Source organism: Lissotriton helveticus, chromosome 10 (genome assembly GCF_964261635.1).
Source record: "Lissotriton helveticus chromosome 10, aLisHel1.1, whole genome shotgun sequence".
Taxonomy (NCBI): domain Eukaryota; kingdom Metazoa; phylum Chordata; class Amphibia; order Caudata; family Salamandridae; genus Lissotriton; species Lissotriton helveticus.
In genome coordinates, this window is record NC_136071.1 from 273,718,904 (window position 1) to 273,736,117 (window position 17,214).

A 17,214-nucleotide genomic window follows, 5' to 3' on the forward strand; every position below is an offset into this window, starting at 1 on the left:
AAAATGGAAATTAGAACGTGAATAAGAGAAGAAACATTAAGGACTGATAAGGCCCTAAAAGATGAACAGATGCAACGTCAGTCAGGAGGCTCTCAACTTGGATACAAAGTCCCAGAAGAAGCATTGCAGGTTAAGATCATACAGCAGGACATAGTCTGTACTATAAAGCAAGGTCAAAGAGAGTGGTTGATTCACCCCAGTCCGCCTTGTAGTCACTGCAAATTTACATTTTTTCCTAAATACAAATCCAGGGGGCATTTTGATAGAATAAATAGAGGGTCTATGATTCGAATGACAAAATAAATACCGGAGTTATGTCATATAGAGTCTACAGACATATACTCAGTCACATTCGTAAATATTGCAACTTGGGGAGGTGAGGAACCAACTATGATTACATGGGCTACTCCAGAGTTAGTGGACCAAGTTTGGGCGGAAAAGGAGGAATTTGAAAAATGGGGCATTGAGATGACTATGGAAAGGGAAGAACTCTGCCCGCAGTTTTTAGATCCTGATGGTTGTGGCACTCGTCGAAAAAGGGTAGGAGATAAGTGTGGTAGGGGAAGTCAAAGCCAAATAAAAAGTCCATTATTGTGTAAGGGGCAATTAGGCTTAACAGCGATCCTGAAGGGGGCAAGCAGTAGTTCAATTACACCTTTAAAGGACTACACAGCCATTCAGGCAGGTAACCATATAGACAATATGACGAGCGAAGGCCATCACCCTAAATCTGAGAGGTCTTGGCTCCCGAGTATGCTGAGTGCCAGTTCAGACAAGGATCGAAGACCCTGACGGAAGAAAGTCGGCAACGATGGTCGTATAATGAACAAATAGACATCTGCTCATGGAATACAGAGGGCCTGGCAGCAAAGGCTGATGATGAGGAATTTTTATCTTATATTAAATGGTTCCAGATAGTCCTCTTTCAAGAAATATGGGCTGAAGGGGCGAGCAGCAGGAGGTCTGACTTTATATGTAACAGTGGACCTGAGAATAAAAATTGAAGAAGTAGAAATTGATAATACGAACATAAAAGCTATTAAGGCATGGCCGCATAGTCCTGCTAATAGGATCCCCTTGATGATAATAAATGTGTATACACATCCCCTTGGAAGCAGAAAAAAGAAACAATCAACAAGATTCTGAGTTTATTGAAATCACAAAGCATAACAAACCAGTTCCATGGATTCTCTTGACGAGTGATTTTAATATGAATCTCTTCCAGGTGACTCCTAGGGATAAAAACTATGGACCAAATCTGGCATATTCCGGCAACGGAAGTACCCAAACAACGATCCGATAGATTGGGCAAAGAAGTGGTGAGAAATTTGGAGCACCACGGTCTCCGAGTATTGAATGGCCGGATGTATCTGGATATACCAGCTCCAGCGACTCATTACTCGGTAAAATTGAAAGCCGTTATAGATTACTCGCTAGTATCACTCTCACTATATAAGATTGTAACAGGTTACAAGTTGGGCAAATGGCTGGAAAGTGATCACCAACCACAAATGATTAGGCTCAAGTTAACTATTCCTCTACATGACCAAACTGCCCCAGAATGTGGTCATACCATTGGACTTAATTATATGAGACTACACTGGTCAGTAAATAGTATACAAACTATCGAACAGCAAGCAAGAGCCCAATGGGAAGCTTCAAATAAAATAGATCAAAATCCTTTGACGCAGTGGGAGCAGTTTTCAATCTGTCTAGTAGAGAAAAATGCTGTTCAGTCAAAAGTCAGGGCAGCAACAGTTACGTCATTCCCAAATAAGATGTTTGCACAACTTAAAACAGCAAAGAAAAAATGTAATCATGCCTTAAACGTTTTAAGAAATGACGCATCCTCCAGAACCAGAAAGGACTCCCTACCAAAATTAAGGTCACTTTATAAAAAAGAGGTATGGTTACAAACAAAAGCGGAGCTCGATCTATATTTGTGTAAAATTAATTATGCAGCTAAACGTAAAGATGCACATGTGTTTTGGAGATTGGTAAATCAAGCAAATGGCAGGAAACAGCAACTTATATCTTCAAATATATCTGATGAAATTTGGGAAAAGCACTTGGGTTCTACATCAGGTACCATAAACAACATATTAAAGCCAGTGGAAGATGGATCGGGTGATCATTTAAGGGACATCATGCAGTTAAAAATCCAGTACACAACAGTGGAAAAAATGATAAGTACTAGTCGTCGGAGTGGTGCACCAGGACCAAATGGCATCCCTCAAGCCTTATTTAAAGAAAACTCGCAATATTGAGCTAAGAATCTGACAATGCTATTTAATTATGCCTTGCAGAATGAAGAAATCCCCGGTAAATGGAGGGTCTCCATCTTGGCCCCGATATTTAAAGCTGGCCAGGCCTCGGACCCTGCGAATTATAGGCTAATAGCCTTAATGGATTATGAAGCAAAGTTTTTTGCTAAATGTCTGCTGGCAGAGCTAACGGCTTGGGTGGGAGACAGTAAACAGCTGCCAATGAATCAAACAGGGTTTATGAAAGGCATAGGTACTATTATTAACATTCAAATGTTAGCTCTAATAACTGGAATGGCAAAGTGTCGATCATTGAAACTGTATTTATGTTTTATTGATTTCAGTTCGGCCTTTGACACAGTACAAAGGAATATTCTTTGGAACAAGTTATCGAACAATGGAATTGCACCTAGTTTGTTGAGAGCAATCCAACTGCTGTATACTAATACCTGGACGAGAGTAAGGTTGGGCCAGGGTACAGTAGTGTAAAAAAAAAATGATAACAAGGAATGGGCTGAAGCAAGGATGTGTGTTGGCTCCTACCTTGTTCAAGCTGTATTAGGCTGATATACTTCCTAGGTTGAACGATAATAATTCTCATTTCCCGTCGGTGGCCGGTTTTAAGGTTTCCCATTTATTGTATGCTGACGACATTGTATTAATAAGTTTCCCGAAAGTGGGGCTGCAGAGACTAATAAACAAAACGGTTCTATATGCTTTGTTTCACGGGTTAAAAGTCAATCTAAAGAAGACTTAGAATCAGTTTCAGAGTATAGATATCTGGGTGTCATACTAGATGCTAGGGGGTCGGGTAAGAATCAGTGGGCTGCACTACAGAGAAGAAATAACTCATTAATTACAGCATTTGCAACTCTAAAGAACAATTTAAAAGGCCTTTCCCTCAAACCATTACTAGAAGTAATATCAGTAAAACACGTTCCTTCTCTGACATATGGTTACAGACTTTTAGAGGACGTGCTGATAATATTATAGGCAAGCTGGTGACAGGTACCTATAGTCGCTTGTTTCATCTACCTCAGCAGACATCACCAGCTCAAATTCGACTGGAATTTGGCCTTAGATGACAGACCTTAAACCGTTTAGGAGCATATTTGAAATGTTGCCACAAACTGAGACGGGATAATAACGCAACGCTGATGACAGTGATCTGGGTGTTATGGTTTAGAAGCCTTGACTTGTGTGATTACTATTGGTCTGATATTTCTCCCCTACCCCTCAACTTGTGAGCAGGAACATTTGTAGACGCTCCCTAACGAGAATAAGGAGGAGCGGCAGACAGTAGCCGTTGCTTGGCTTACTTCCCCGTGACCACGCCCCCTCTCCACTTCCTGGTTCCTGCTCGCGTCTTGCTGGCGTCTTTCGGACCCTCAGGTTGTTTAAGGAGGATTCCTTCGCCTAAACTTGATGCTGCCTCCTTGCCCAGCTTGATTTCAGCCCTGTGTATGCTCTGTGTGAGTGTCTGCCGGTCTTCGGCATTTCTCTGTGTTTACGCGAGCAAGTGTATGCGGCGTCCCTACCAAAGCTCACGCATTTCGCGGGCGTCAGCTGCTCGTTGCCTTCATTTACTTCCCGCTTAGTGGCTGAATTCAATCTTTTTCTTTCTTCATTCTTTGGTTACCCTGTGAGAGTGAGCGCTCCGCCCTGGTACTCCCTAGGGGCCGGGTGTCTCGCCTCCTGAGTGAGTACTGCTCCGCTGCAGTGGCCCCCTTGCAGCCGGTCGGTGCTCCTCACTCCCTACATTCATTTTGTTTGTGTCTGAGGTGTGGTTGTACTGCTCCGCTGCACTTGCCCCCTTGCAGCCGGTCGGTGCACCGCACTCCCTTTATTCATTTTGTTTGTGTCTGAGGTGTGGTGAGACCTTCGTGAGTTCTGCTTATCCTGGCCTGTTCAGGGGCCTCCTGCCTTCCCCTGATTCCTGAACTCATCGTTGAAGCACGCCCGACCTACAGTTGGGGTAAGATTAACGGATTAATCACACATGTCAATGTTTTCTTATTTATAGTCAGAGTAACGGTGGGATTGTTACAGTTTATGACTTGGTTTTGTTTCCTAGCCTGGACTATCACCTGAGACGCCTTCTGTTATCCGTTGACCCCTCGTATGAGGAGAGTGGTGGACACTCCTTGGGTAAATTCCCTCATACTTTTAGGGGACAGTAGACAGGAGTGTGTTATTTTCGCATTCTTGCTTCTGTGTCCTGGAGGTGGAGGGATTCTTCTTCGCTCCCGTGGAAGCTGGTCCTTCTCCTAACAGAAAGCCAAGCCCACGAATTATCCTTCCCCCTGAGCGAGGATGAATCCCGACCCTTCTATGGAGGCTACTGGCCTTGAACCCCAGACCCCTACCATGGAAGACCTAACTGCTGCTTTAGTGGCCCTTCAGACAGAAGTAGGCAGATTAGGTACGGAAAATCAGAGATTACTGGCAGAAGTACATCAGTTGAGAACAGGGGAGAGAGAAACAGGTACAATCCCTAAATCACGCAAAAGTTATATACAACCTGCCAGATTTACACTAGCTCCCTCAGAAAAAGACACAAGAGCTAGCGGTGATCCCACGGTTTCCCCTGTTCAAGTCACGGTGAATACCCCTAACCCTGTTCCTTTAGCAATGCCCGAAAGATTCACAGGAGATAGTACCAAATTCAATGTCTTTATGAATCAATGCCAACTCCAATTCCTATGCAAAGCTGCCTCATTTCCAGATGATTCGGCCAAGGTTGCTTATATAATTTCTTATCTTGCAGGGAATGCAGCAGAATGGGCAGTACCTCTAGTGCAGAATAATGATCCCTTGTTATACGATCTTGATCAGTTTAAAGAAAAGATGAGGAGCCTTTTCGCTAAACATTCGTATATGCAAGCTAGCGATACTGAGCTACTCAATTTTAAACAGGGGATTGTGCAACCGCTCTTCTGGTGACAAGTCCAAGAGTAGTCCCTTGATTTCTTCAAGAAGATTGAGATCTTTTTCCCCCACCCCAAGGATCTTGTTCTCAGGAATTATAGGAAGTGGTTGTTCTTCGGTTGTGCTTTTTTCCTGACCGAGACGCGACAAGGCATCAGCTTTTCCCTGTTGTGTACCGGGACGATAGGTGATCAGAAAATCATATTCACTAAAGAACAACAACCACCTCATTTGTCTTGGCGTAAGAGCTCTAGCAGACTTAAAGAACTGAAGGTTTTTATGGTCGGAATAAATGGTAACCACATGGGGAGATCCTAACAAATTATGTCTCCATTCTTGAAAGGACAACTTGATGGCCAACAGTTCTCTTTCCCCTATGGTGTAATTTCTTTCCGCAGGTAGTAATGTTTTTGAGTAATATGCGATAGGATGCATTTGACCTGTCTCAGTATCGCGTTGGAAAAGTATACCCCCTACAGCATATTGAGAGGCATCCGCCTCCACATAAAACGGTTGAGTATTGTCAGCGTGCCGGAGAATAGGGGCTGAGGTGAACTTGTTCTTTAGGTCACAAAAGGCTTGTTCTGCCTCGGGCGTCCAAAAAAAAGGTACCCCTTTTTTCAGAAGCTTTGTGATTGGGGAAATAGTGTCAGAAAAACGGTCAATGAATCGCCGATAAAAATTGGCAGATCCTAGTTCCTGCTCGCGTCTTGCTGGCGTCTTTCGGACCCTCCGGTTGTTTAAGGAGGATTCCTTCGCCTAAACTTGATGCTGCCTCCTTGCGCAGCTTGATTTCAGCCCTGTGTATGCTCTGTGTGAGTGTCTGCCGGTCTTCGGCATTTCTCTGTGTTTACGCGAGCAAGTGTATGCGGCGTCCCTAACAAAGCTCACGCATTTCGCGGGCGTCAGCTGCTCGTTGCCTTCATTTACTTCCCGCTTAGTGGCTGAATTCAATCTTTTTCTTTCTTCATTCTTTGGTTACCCTGTGAGAGTGAGCGCTCCGCCCTGGTACTCCCTAGGGGCCGGGTGTCTCGCCTCCTGAGTGAGTACTGCTCCGCTGCAGTGGCCCCTTGCAGCCGGTCGGTGCTCCTCACTCCCTACATTCATTTTGTTTGTGTCTGAGGTGTGGTTGTACTGCTCCGCTGCACTTGCCCCCTTGCAGCCGGTCGGTGCACCGCACTCCCTTTATTCATTTTGTTTGTGTCTGAGGTGTGGTGAGTCCTTCGTGAGTTCTGCTTATCCTGGCCTGTTCAGGGGCCTCCTGCCTTCCCCTGAATCCTGAACTCATCGTTGAAGCACGCCCGACCTACAGTTGGGGTAAGATTAACGGATTAATCACACATGTCAAGGTTTTCTTATTTATAGTCAGAGTAACGGTGGGATTGTTACAGTTTATGACTTGGTTTTGTTTCCTAGCCTGGACTATCACCTGAGACGCCTTCTGTTATCCGTTGACCCCTAGTATGAGGAGAGTGGTGGACACTCCTTGGGTAAATTCCCTCATACTTTTAGGGGACAGTAGACAGGAGTGTGTTATTTTCGCATTCTTGCTTCTGTGTCCTGGAGGTGGAGGGATTCTTCTTCGCTCCCGTGGAAGCTGGTCCTTCTCCTAACACTGGGAGGCGATAAGAGACAATAAACATAAGCAGGCCAACAATTACTTCAAATTGGCTATAGATATGTTCAAGGCTGAACAATTACGCGTTTTAGCCCTTTCACAGGTAGCATTTAACAAAGTGATAAATGGGTGTAGCAAAAAATGTTCTTGCTGCTGGATAAAGCAGTATTGGCTAAAAGAGCCCATGCATGGACAGTGATTGCCTCATATGGTATGATTAAAGCTCAGAGCTATCTAGGTGGTTTAAATAGCCAAAGGGCCAATTTGAAATTTATGAGTCCACGGTTAGGCAATAGCCTATTCCATGGGAAGACCCCAATGTGGAAAAAGTCAAGTGGTAATAGGATGTGTCGCCTCTATAATCATAATAGAGAAGATATTTGTCATATCATCTGCAGTTGCCAGGGGCTTTTAGTGGAACGTAGGAGGCTGCTGAGGCAGGATTTTATTAGTCAATGGATACGATCATACCGACAAGCAGTCATTGCCAGCCTGCAAGGGGAAGGTTTGCAATTTACTGGCAGATTTGTTAAGTTGATATAAATAGCAGAGAGGAAATTGATAAATAGTGATCAAAGAAGAGATTTTTCAGTATTCATGAATTGAGGAATTGTACTTTTAATGATGTGGTTTTTAAATAAGGGATTGGGTATGGGTATGTATGAAAGGTAAGGAAACTGCATAAAGAGGTTTTGTTTTATGAATTGTTAAGACATTGGTATTAAGATGTTTTTACTGTAAGTTTTTACTAACTGAACAACACATTTTCATTCATTCCTCTTCATAAAAAAGGTTGTGAAGATAATCTCACAAGCTACAAGCCCATAGGCATAATTGGTAATCTTCCAAAATGTATCTGCACATAAGTGCTATTGAAACTGAATGAATTATGGCCTAATTCCAAGTTTGGGGGTCTGTGGACCACCAAACCTGGTTTGACCGCCGTATTTCAACTTCGGCAGTTTGACTGCCATGGGACCACTGCAGCGACCGTGGATCTGCAAAACCCTGGCGCTGCTGTCTTGAGGCCAAGCCAAGCCAAACATATTACAAGTTTCCTCACTGCAACCTTAACCACAGTGGTGAGCCCACATTGGAAAGGGTGATGGTGAGGAAACAAAGGGGGCCCTACAGGGCTCCCTGTTCCATCATGGCCTCTTGATGCATGCAGGGGGGCACATGTTGTGCCCCCATGCGCATGCACCCCCTATTCCAGCACAGCATGGACTTTGCAATCCATGCTGTGCTAGACCATGCTGTGGCTGTCCACCGGCACTGCCTTTCTAAGGCTCACCTATGAGCCTTTGAAAGGTAGTGCCATTGACCAGCAGCTGCCGTTCTGCCTAACCTGTATTCCACTCGGAATAAAGTCTCAGTAGGGGTTTGGCGATTTGGCAGCAGGGGCTGGTATGGTGGCCCACAGCCACACCACCAAACTCGTAATCAGGCTCTAGGTTTCTTATTTGGGTAGGGCTAAGGAACTAGGGCATTTCAGAGCCTTTATTGTCAACCTTAATGAAACTACACACAGGTACCTACGCTTGTGTTAGATGGGGAAAGAATGGGGAGCTTACAAGAATGTTTCCTATAAACAAGGGTGTCAAACAGGGATGTGTTCTGGCATCCACATTATTTAGTATTTACTTCAATGGAGTGGTCAATTAGCTAAATGTATGCCAAAATGGCACACCAAAATCTTGGACGTTACCCATCCCCACTTTAATGTTTGTCAATGACAACCTACTGATATTTAGAACCCCTATGGGATTGCAAGCATTGTTAGATTCAATCAATCAATCATTTGTAAAGCGCACTACATACCGGCGAGGGTCTCAAGGTCCTGGGGGGGGGGCTACTGATCGAACAGCCAGGTCTTGTCAGGTCGGTCATAGGCTCAGTGGGAGGATGTTCCATGTCTTGGCGGCGAGGTGGGAGAAGGATCTCCCACCAGTGGTTGTTCTTCGGATGTGCGGGACGGTGGCGAGTGAGAGGTCGGTGGAGCGTTGCTGGCGGTTGGGGATGTAGAAGTAGAGCCGTATGTTGAGGTAGGCTGGGCCAGTCTTGTGGAGTGCCTTGTGTGCGTGGGTGAGGAGCTTGAAGGATATCCTTTTGTTGACGGGGAGCCAGTGCAGGTTTCTCAGGTGGGGGTGATGTGGCCATGGTACGTCGAGGATCAGTCGTGCCGAGGCATTTTGGATGCGTTGTAGAGGGCGTTTCGGTAGTCGAGTCTGCTGCTGACGAGGGCCTGGGTGACTGTCTTTCTTGTATCTGTCGGGATCAATCTGTAGATCTTGCGGAGCATGCGGAGGGTGTTGAAGCAGGAGGAGGAGATGGCGTTGACTTGCTTGGTCATTGAGAGCGTTGAGGCGAGGATGATTCCCAGGTTGCGTGCGTGCGTGGTCGGTGGGTGTCGGTGCTGCCCTCAGTGCCGTCGGCCACCAGGAGTCGTCCCAGGCTGAAGGGTTGGAGCCGAGGATGAGGACGTCCGTCTTGTCCGAGTTCAGCTCAGCTTCACATTGTTTTTCATGCTTCTGCTCCTGCCAGGGTCTCGAGATTATTGCAGGAAAAACTAAACATGTGTCTCTGGATCCTCGGAATTCTAACTTTACTGCTCCTAAATGCCTTTTGTGAATACCGAAAGTCGTAATGTTAGGATTTTGTCTCAGTTTAGGAGTAGTAAAGTTAAGAATCCTAACTTTACTACTCCTAAATGCCTTTTGTGAATACCGAAAGTCGTAAAGTTAGGATTTTGTCTGCGATTACTTTTGCGAATTGAGCCCGAAGCTAATTTTAACAGAAATCTCTGATCCTAAGGTAAATGTTGTATATTTTAGCTGTTTAATATATTTTATAATTTTATTGATCAATTTTATGATTGTACAAATTGTTGTACGTTTTATGAGGAAATACCCCAAAATAAACTATTGATTGATTGATTTATTGGGGATGATATAGTAATATGATTAGGGGTCACGGTTTTATGGTTGTTATTTTTTTAACATTTCTGTCTGTATTTATCCATATTTATTTTTGGGCCATCTTTTGTTATTTATCCATATTTATTTTGTGTTTCAAGAATAAATGTAGCTGTAAAATTGTATGTTTCTGTGTTTATATAACTCTTTGACGTGCACTCATACATGGATGCCTGTCATATTTTTGCAAACTAAGCAGCCATGTATAACGAAAGACTGCACTCACAGGTACATATCAGCATCATACTACAAATATATGTTTTCATATGCCTGTATTTAAGGAAATCTCACCCTGTATTTTTACCCTCCATGCTTTCAGCCTGCTCAGCTGTTGCCTAGAATTCATGAAAGACAGCAAGAAAAGTTTCTCACAAGAAGCACCATTTTCAGTATTTTTTCGCTTTTAAAAATAAATACAGACAGGAAACACATTCTTTTCTGTCTGTATTGATCTGTAAAAATCAGTAAAAACGGAAAACCGGAAGCCTTAAATATGATGCAGCAGTCTGTTTGGGAACATTGCAAATTGTAGTATTAACAAAGTTTCAAATTTTGTCAAGTGATGTGATGGAAAATAGGAGGTGTCCAAACTAGTAAGCTGTCATAATAATCCAGCTTGCTGAGAGCTAATAAGGACAAGAGCTATTTGGAAGTGTGGAAACAAAGTCTTGACTGAATTACACACATTCATACTGCTGCATATGCCATGACTATGAACCTTCCCATGTTCACTACAGGGTTACTATGCCAAGATTTCCGGTTGAGGATGATGTTGAAGGGTGTCTGAAACCAGAAAGAGAAGCGAGACCGCGACCTTCCCAGAGATCTGGAAACATGCTGAGATCAACATCCTACTCAAAAAGCCTAAGGCAGACCCAAGGGACATCAAGGCCCATCTCTCTGCTCCCCTTCCCGGCCAAGGTCATCGAGAAAACCGTCAACAGACAGCTGACCCGATACCTCGAAGAAAACAGAATCCTGGACCCTTCCCAGTCAGGGTTCCGCAGCAACCACAACACCGAGACTGCCCTCATCGCCGCCCCCGAGGACATCAGGACCCTGCTGGACAACGGCGAGACCGCAGCACTCATCCTCCTAGACCTCTCTGCCGCCTTTGCCACTGTCTGCCACCGCACACTATGCACACGCGTCCATGCCACAGGGATCCAAGGCTCTGGATTGGACCAACTCCTTCCTCTCCGGCAGAACCCAGAGCGTCCGCCTCCCCCATTCCATTCCAGGGCCTCCGAGATCATCTGCTGCGTACCCCAGGGATCCTCCCTCAGCCCGGCGCTGTTCAACATTTACATGGCCTCGCTCGCACATGTAGCTCGACAGCACGACCTCAACATAATCTACGCCGACGGTACTCAGCTGATCCTCTCCCTCACCAAGGAACCCATCACCGCCAAAGCCAACCTCCACGAAGGAATGTAGGCCGTTGCCGACTGGATGAAGACCAGCCGTCTGAATCTGAACTCGTACAAGACGGAGGTCCTCATCCTCTGGCTCCAACCCTTCAGCCTGGGACAACTCCTGTTGGCCGATGGCACTGGGGGCAGCCCCGACACCCACCGATCACGCCCGCAACCTGGGAATCATCCTCGACTCAACGCTCTCAAAGACCAAGCAAGTCAACGCCGTCTCCTCCTCCTGCTTCAACACCCTCCGCATGCTCCGGAAGATCTACAGATGGATCCCAACGGATACAAGAAAGTCAGTCACCCAGGCCCTCGTCAGCAGCAGACTCGACTACGTAAACGCCCTCTACGCGGGAGCCCCGACCAAGCTCATCAAACGACTACAACGCATCCAAAATGCCTTCGGCGCGACTGATCCTCGACGTACCACGCCACGGCCACATCACCCCCCACCTGAGAAACCTGCACTGGCTCCCCATCAACAAGAGGATATCCTTCAAGCTCCTCACCCATGCGCACAAGGCACTCCACAAGACCGGCCCAGCCTACCTCAACAGACGACTCTCCTTCTAAATCCCCAACCGCCAGCTATGCTCCGCCGACCTCTCACTTGCCACAATCCCGCGCATCCAAAGAACGACCACCGGTGGGAGATCCTTCTCCCACCTCGCCGCCAAGACATGAAACACCCTCCCACTAGAGCCTACGACAGATACAAGACCTGCTGACCTTCAGGAGGATACTCAAGACCAGGCTGTTCGATCAGAACCCCCCCCCAGCGCCTTGAGACCCTTGCAGGTATGTGGTGTGCTTTACCAATGATTGATTGATTGATTGATTGCGTTAGGTTCCGAAGTGGCTGGAAAGTATATTATTTCAGTTTTGATGCAGTCAGCATGACAAAGTGATTGGCCATCCATTGGCAGATGGCTGTCAGGAAGTTTGATATTTATTCCTCTAATTGAGAGGTACAAGTATGAAATAATAGAAAGAGATAAGTATCATCTGTAGATGATTGAAGAAACCAAAGAAAGAGATTATGTTGTAATGGAGAATATGTAAAGGGGAAAGAGAGACTAGTTCTTAGTCTTGTGGAACACCTACTGAGAGAGACATGCCGGTAAATAGTGAGGAGAGATTACAGACTGAGAATGCAAAGTCATAAATATTGGGTAAAAACCAGTTGTGACAATGATACAGAGATTTGTTAGAATGGAAAGCAAACACAATTCTTACTACTGCTACTACAGCAAATATGCATTTTTATATGAGTTGCATGGAAAATGAGATATGGGGTAAACTTTTCCAATGAGTTCCTCTGAAGTTTCTCTCTCAATGTCGAATTCTAGCTTTGTTTTATATGTTGTGAGATATTTATTTATTTATGCATTTTTATATAACACTAGCTTACCCGTCGTGCGTTGCTGCGATCTCAGAAGAAAGGAAATTCAAGGAAACTTGTTATGATAACATTCAATTTACATTATGTCATTTTTATTGAAACTTATTCATTTTAAAAAGGAAAACATTTCAAAGTGTCGTTTTAATTCTATTTATTTATTCGAGTGCTTGTGGATACACAATATTTTTTGGTTTTGCGTCTGGTGCGTACACGAATAAATCAGAAGGTCTTCCGACGCGTGCGCTGGCCACATACAGTTGTCCATGTGAGAAGCACGGATTCTCCAAATGGAGTCCACACACTTGCGGAGATTGTCCTTGTGCTTTGTTGATGGTCATTGCAAAAGCGAGTCGCACCGGAAACTGTAAACGTTTGAATTCAAATGGCATATCTGTTGGGATCATTGGAATACGTAACAACAGTACATCTTCCCCCTTGAATTTCCCATTCAAAATTGTAGCTTCGATGACATGAGTCTTGTACCGTTGCAAAGTCGTGGTGGATTGATGTTTCGGAGAAGAATGATAGGCACGCCAATTTTCAATGTCAAAATGTGCGGTGGCATACCGGGCAAATCCAGTGAATTCAAGAATTCCGTTGGGTAATTGACAACTTCGTCTTGATTCATCACAGTATCGATGGACTAATACGTTGTCGCTTCGCCTGGTATTCCGTTTTGAATGCTGAAATTGATGGCATTTACATCGTTGTTCGTAGCTGCTAATATAGCACGTGCACTGAGCCACTGATGATTTTTGTAATTCCGCGCGATACTCGAAAGATTATGACGGCCCTGGGGGGGCCGTTATTTTAAAAAAAAATGTATGCCAGAAACGTTCGCGGGAGTGTACTCAACAAATTTCCAAAGTTTCGTGGCGATCGGATGAATGGTGTAGTAATGCATAAAGGACAAACAGACAGACAGACAGATATACATTCGTTTTTATATATATAGATAGATAGATGAATGAGCCCCATAAGTGTTAGAGCTCTTAACATTAGTAGTAACGCTACGAGGTGCAACATAGAAAGTACAAATTGGAAAATGTACAAGTATATCATAGGTATAATGAATATCAATCATTGAAGCATGCAAGCACTGTTAATGGGGTATGGATTGTAGCAACAAAACTGTGATTTATGCTGAGCTGAACGTAATTCACAGAGTAGAGTGGTGTTCCTAAGAAAATTATGCGAGGGAGCAATAGGCTGAAAAGTATGAAATTAAGGTCGCAAGAAATATGGAATGAGAAGGAAGTGGGGGTACACAGGATGGAGTTAATGCTAAAGAGAGAATTCCATGTTGTAAAAAAAAGGTTTTTTTATTGAGAGGGGTGAAGACTCATCTCAAGCAATATCGCCATCCCTGTTAGGGTCAACCACAAAAGTCCCTAAACTAACCTGTGCTTAACCCTCTGGTAACTTTGCACAAAAGCAGTCAGGCTTAACTTAGAGGCAATGTATAAAGTATTTATGCACACTCAAACAGTAATAAAGGGAAAACACAACAAAATAAAAAGCCCACTCCAATTTAGAAAAATAGAGTGACATTTTATAAATAGTTGAAAACAAAATGACAAAAATCCAATCAGTGAAACAGAAGATATACAGTTTCAAAGATTTAGGTAAGCATAGCACCTAAAAGCACAAAACTAAAGTTAAGATAATAGGCCAACATGGGAAATCATTTGGGCGTATATTTTCTCACCAAAAAAAAAGAAAATTATTGTTTGTCCCACAAAAGATGACAAGCAGATTTAATCATAAGGTGCATGTCTTGGATGAGTGGCCATATAAATCAATCAGAGAGCGAGAGAACAGGCGTACACAATGGTAGATTTGTTTGCAAATATTTGTATTCTTTTAAGTAAGGAATCATATAGAGCTAGGGGAGCATAACAAATACAACAAAATCCTACAGACACCGATCATTTACAAATATGGTAAACAAACACCAATGTTCAAGTCTCTAAATGAATGGATGTAAAGTACACTCTTTATATACTTTGAATGAGTCCATTGCCGGTATCAACTGATTCAAATGCAAAGACCCCAAAATTATAAGAAAAAATTGGAATCAGCATCAACATTATGGCCTTCAATGTCAGCAGTATGTGATACCATCTTCAAGACCGTGAAAGTTAAAGGAGTATAAAGTTGAACCCAACTGACAAACAAATCCAGTTGTGAAGTACATGTGGACCTTCTTTAGTACTATGAATTGCTGAGGTTATCTTAAGTGAATTGATTGTGAATCAATCAGGTAACGCAGCTTATAATGAAATGTATTTGTGACAAAGTCAATGACTTGTTTATCGAAAGTTATTTAAGGCCACTATGAGGAATAAATCAACAAGGAGCAAACAGCGGGCCAACACCACTTTCGGCAAAGTACAAAGTGCCACTAATGTTATCTGGTCATTCCAGACCAGGAGAAAGTCACAAGTTCAGGCCGAACACGATGGAGCGTGGGCTGGATATAGGGACCAGGTTAGTCCTGCTGAAAAAGTTACCTGGGAACAGTGTGGTGCGAAACATCCAGTTTGCAGTGGCAGTTTGGCTGCAAGGAGAGCGTTGCAGATGTTTGTCACTGCAGCATGAAGATGTTGTTGTAGCTATGCATTGGCTGTCTCTGCTGTTGGACGAAGGGCAGGTTTCTCATTGCCGGTCATTGCTGTTGGTCGCAGTAGTGCAAAGAGTGTGGTTTTCTGGAGCTTTCTGTTGCCGATCATCACAGGTGGCAGCATCTCGGTGTGAATGGGACAGTTCACAGTCACAATCCTCAAGATTTCTCCCTTTTCTTCAGAGGAGTGCACTCTGATGCCAGCCAAGGTTCCAGAACCTGGGGAGGCACCTATTAGGGATCAGGAACTCACTCTAGCAGTGGTCAGAAGGGCTCAGGCAGGTCCAGTTGCACATCCAGTCAGGTCCGGTTTCAGAAGATCAGCTGGGCAGATTTAAGGAGGATTCTGGTGCTTGTTGTGTCCTTATAACTAAAAACAATAGGTCAGCCAACTGGCCCTTGGAGTCACTCAGGTTAGCCAGGGATAAATGGAGCAGGTCAAGTCTTCATTCTCAGAGAGCAGGGCAGGCCTCAAAAAGGAGGGCATTCCTGTGGCCACAGGGCAGTCTTTATTCTATGATGACCACAGGTCCAAGAGTGTACTGAAGAGTTTGTCTGAGGGTCCACTAATTATACCTGGTGCCATCCCTGAAGTGGAAGATCAGTCTAGACGTCCCCCCACAACTGGTTCTGAAATTTCCTTCCCTCCCTTGCCCAGGCTCCAATGGCCCTTGTGTGGCAATAGGCTGGTATTAGATTCTTTGAGTATGCTCGAGGAAGTACCTTTTAAATGTAATTGGGCAGGGAAGAGCTCCGCCCCTACCATTACAGCAGGATGGCCCATTCTGCCAACATATAGTCCCCCTTTGTCTTACTGTCTGGGAGGAATACAAATAGGCCAACTTCCACCTACACCTACTCATGTGACGCAGGACACAGACTGCAGGCATCAAATGGTTAGGATAACCAAATACCAACTTTCAGAAAGTGGCATTCTCAGAATTGTTGTTTAAAATCCAACTTTACCACTAAAGAGGATTTTAAATTACTATTCTTTTGAGTGTAAACATGGCATTCCCACCTGCCCCAATCAAACGTTATCACTTATTAAATGTAGTAAGATACCCCAATGTTATCCTATGGGAGAGGTAGGCCTCTCAGTAGTGAAAAACGAATGTAGGAGTTTTTCACTACCTAGATAAGTAAACCTAAAAGTACATGTCCAACTTTTTAAATTCACTGCACACTGCCATATGGGTTGTTTAAGGCCTACCTTAGGGGTGACTTACCTGTATTACAAAGGAAAGATTAAGCCTGCCAAAAGGTTTATTTTTCCAGGTCACACTAGCAGTGGCAGGCCTGAGACATGTTTTGAAGGGCCACTTAAGTGAGTGACACAATAAATTCTACTTGGCCACTAGTAGTATTTAATTTACAGGCCCAGGGTACATGTTGTACCACTTTACTAGGTACTTAAAAGTAAAATAAAGGTGCCAATCAAGTGTAGGCCAGTTTTAACAGGAGGTGAATAAGCAAAATGTTTAGGTGAAGACCATCCTAAGGGCAGTCAAGTCTAACAAGTTTAGAGAAAAGAAAAGGGCAAATAATTAATGATTATTTGATATAATTAATGGTATCTGTCGCTTGACTACATCAACTGCTCCTGAAGTTAATATATCTGGCTATAGCACTGCTGCGATGGCTTGGCATATTTACCAATGAACAACAAAGTGCCAATACTGTCAAAAATTATTATTCTACTTAAATTGTCAAACCATAGGACTTATACACCATGGTGCATCGACACCCAAATGTCTGATTGAATCTCTTTTTTTATTATTAAATTATAAACAAGGATTATTGGTTATTATTTCACCAATTCATCTTACATTAACAAGACCTCATAAACATGTATGTATTTACACAATATTCACAAAATATATACAATATCAACAATGTCAACAATATTACAGTTATCAAAAAATATATCAAAACAATCACACCCTTACCTATTCACAACCATTCACATCTTCATTCACACCA

At 43.8% G+C, this 17,214-nt stretch overlaps 1 protein-coding gene across 4 annotated transcripts in view; it reads left to right on the forward strand.

Moving 5' to 3' along the window:
* The window catches only part of ADCYAP1R1 (ADCYAP receptor type I), an 857,256-nt gene that overhangs the window by 734,720 nt on the left and 105,322 nt on the right, over positions 1-17,214 (forward strand). The gene's annotated exons all lie outside the window — the stretch shown is intronic.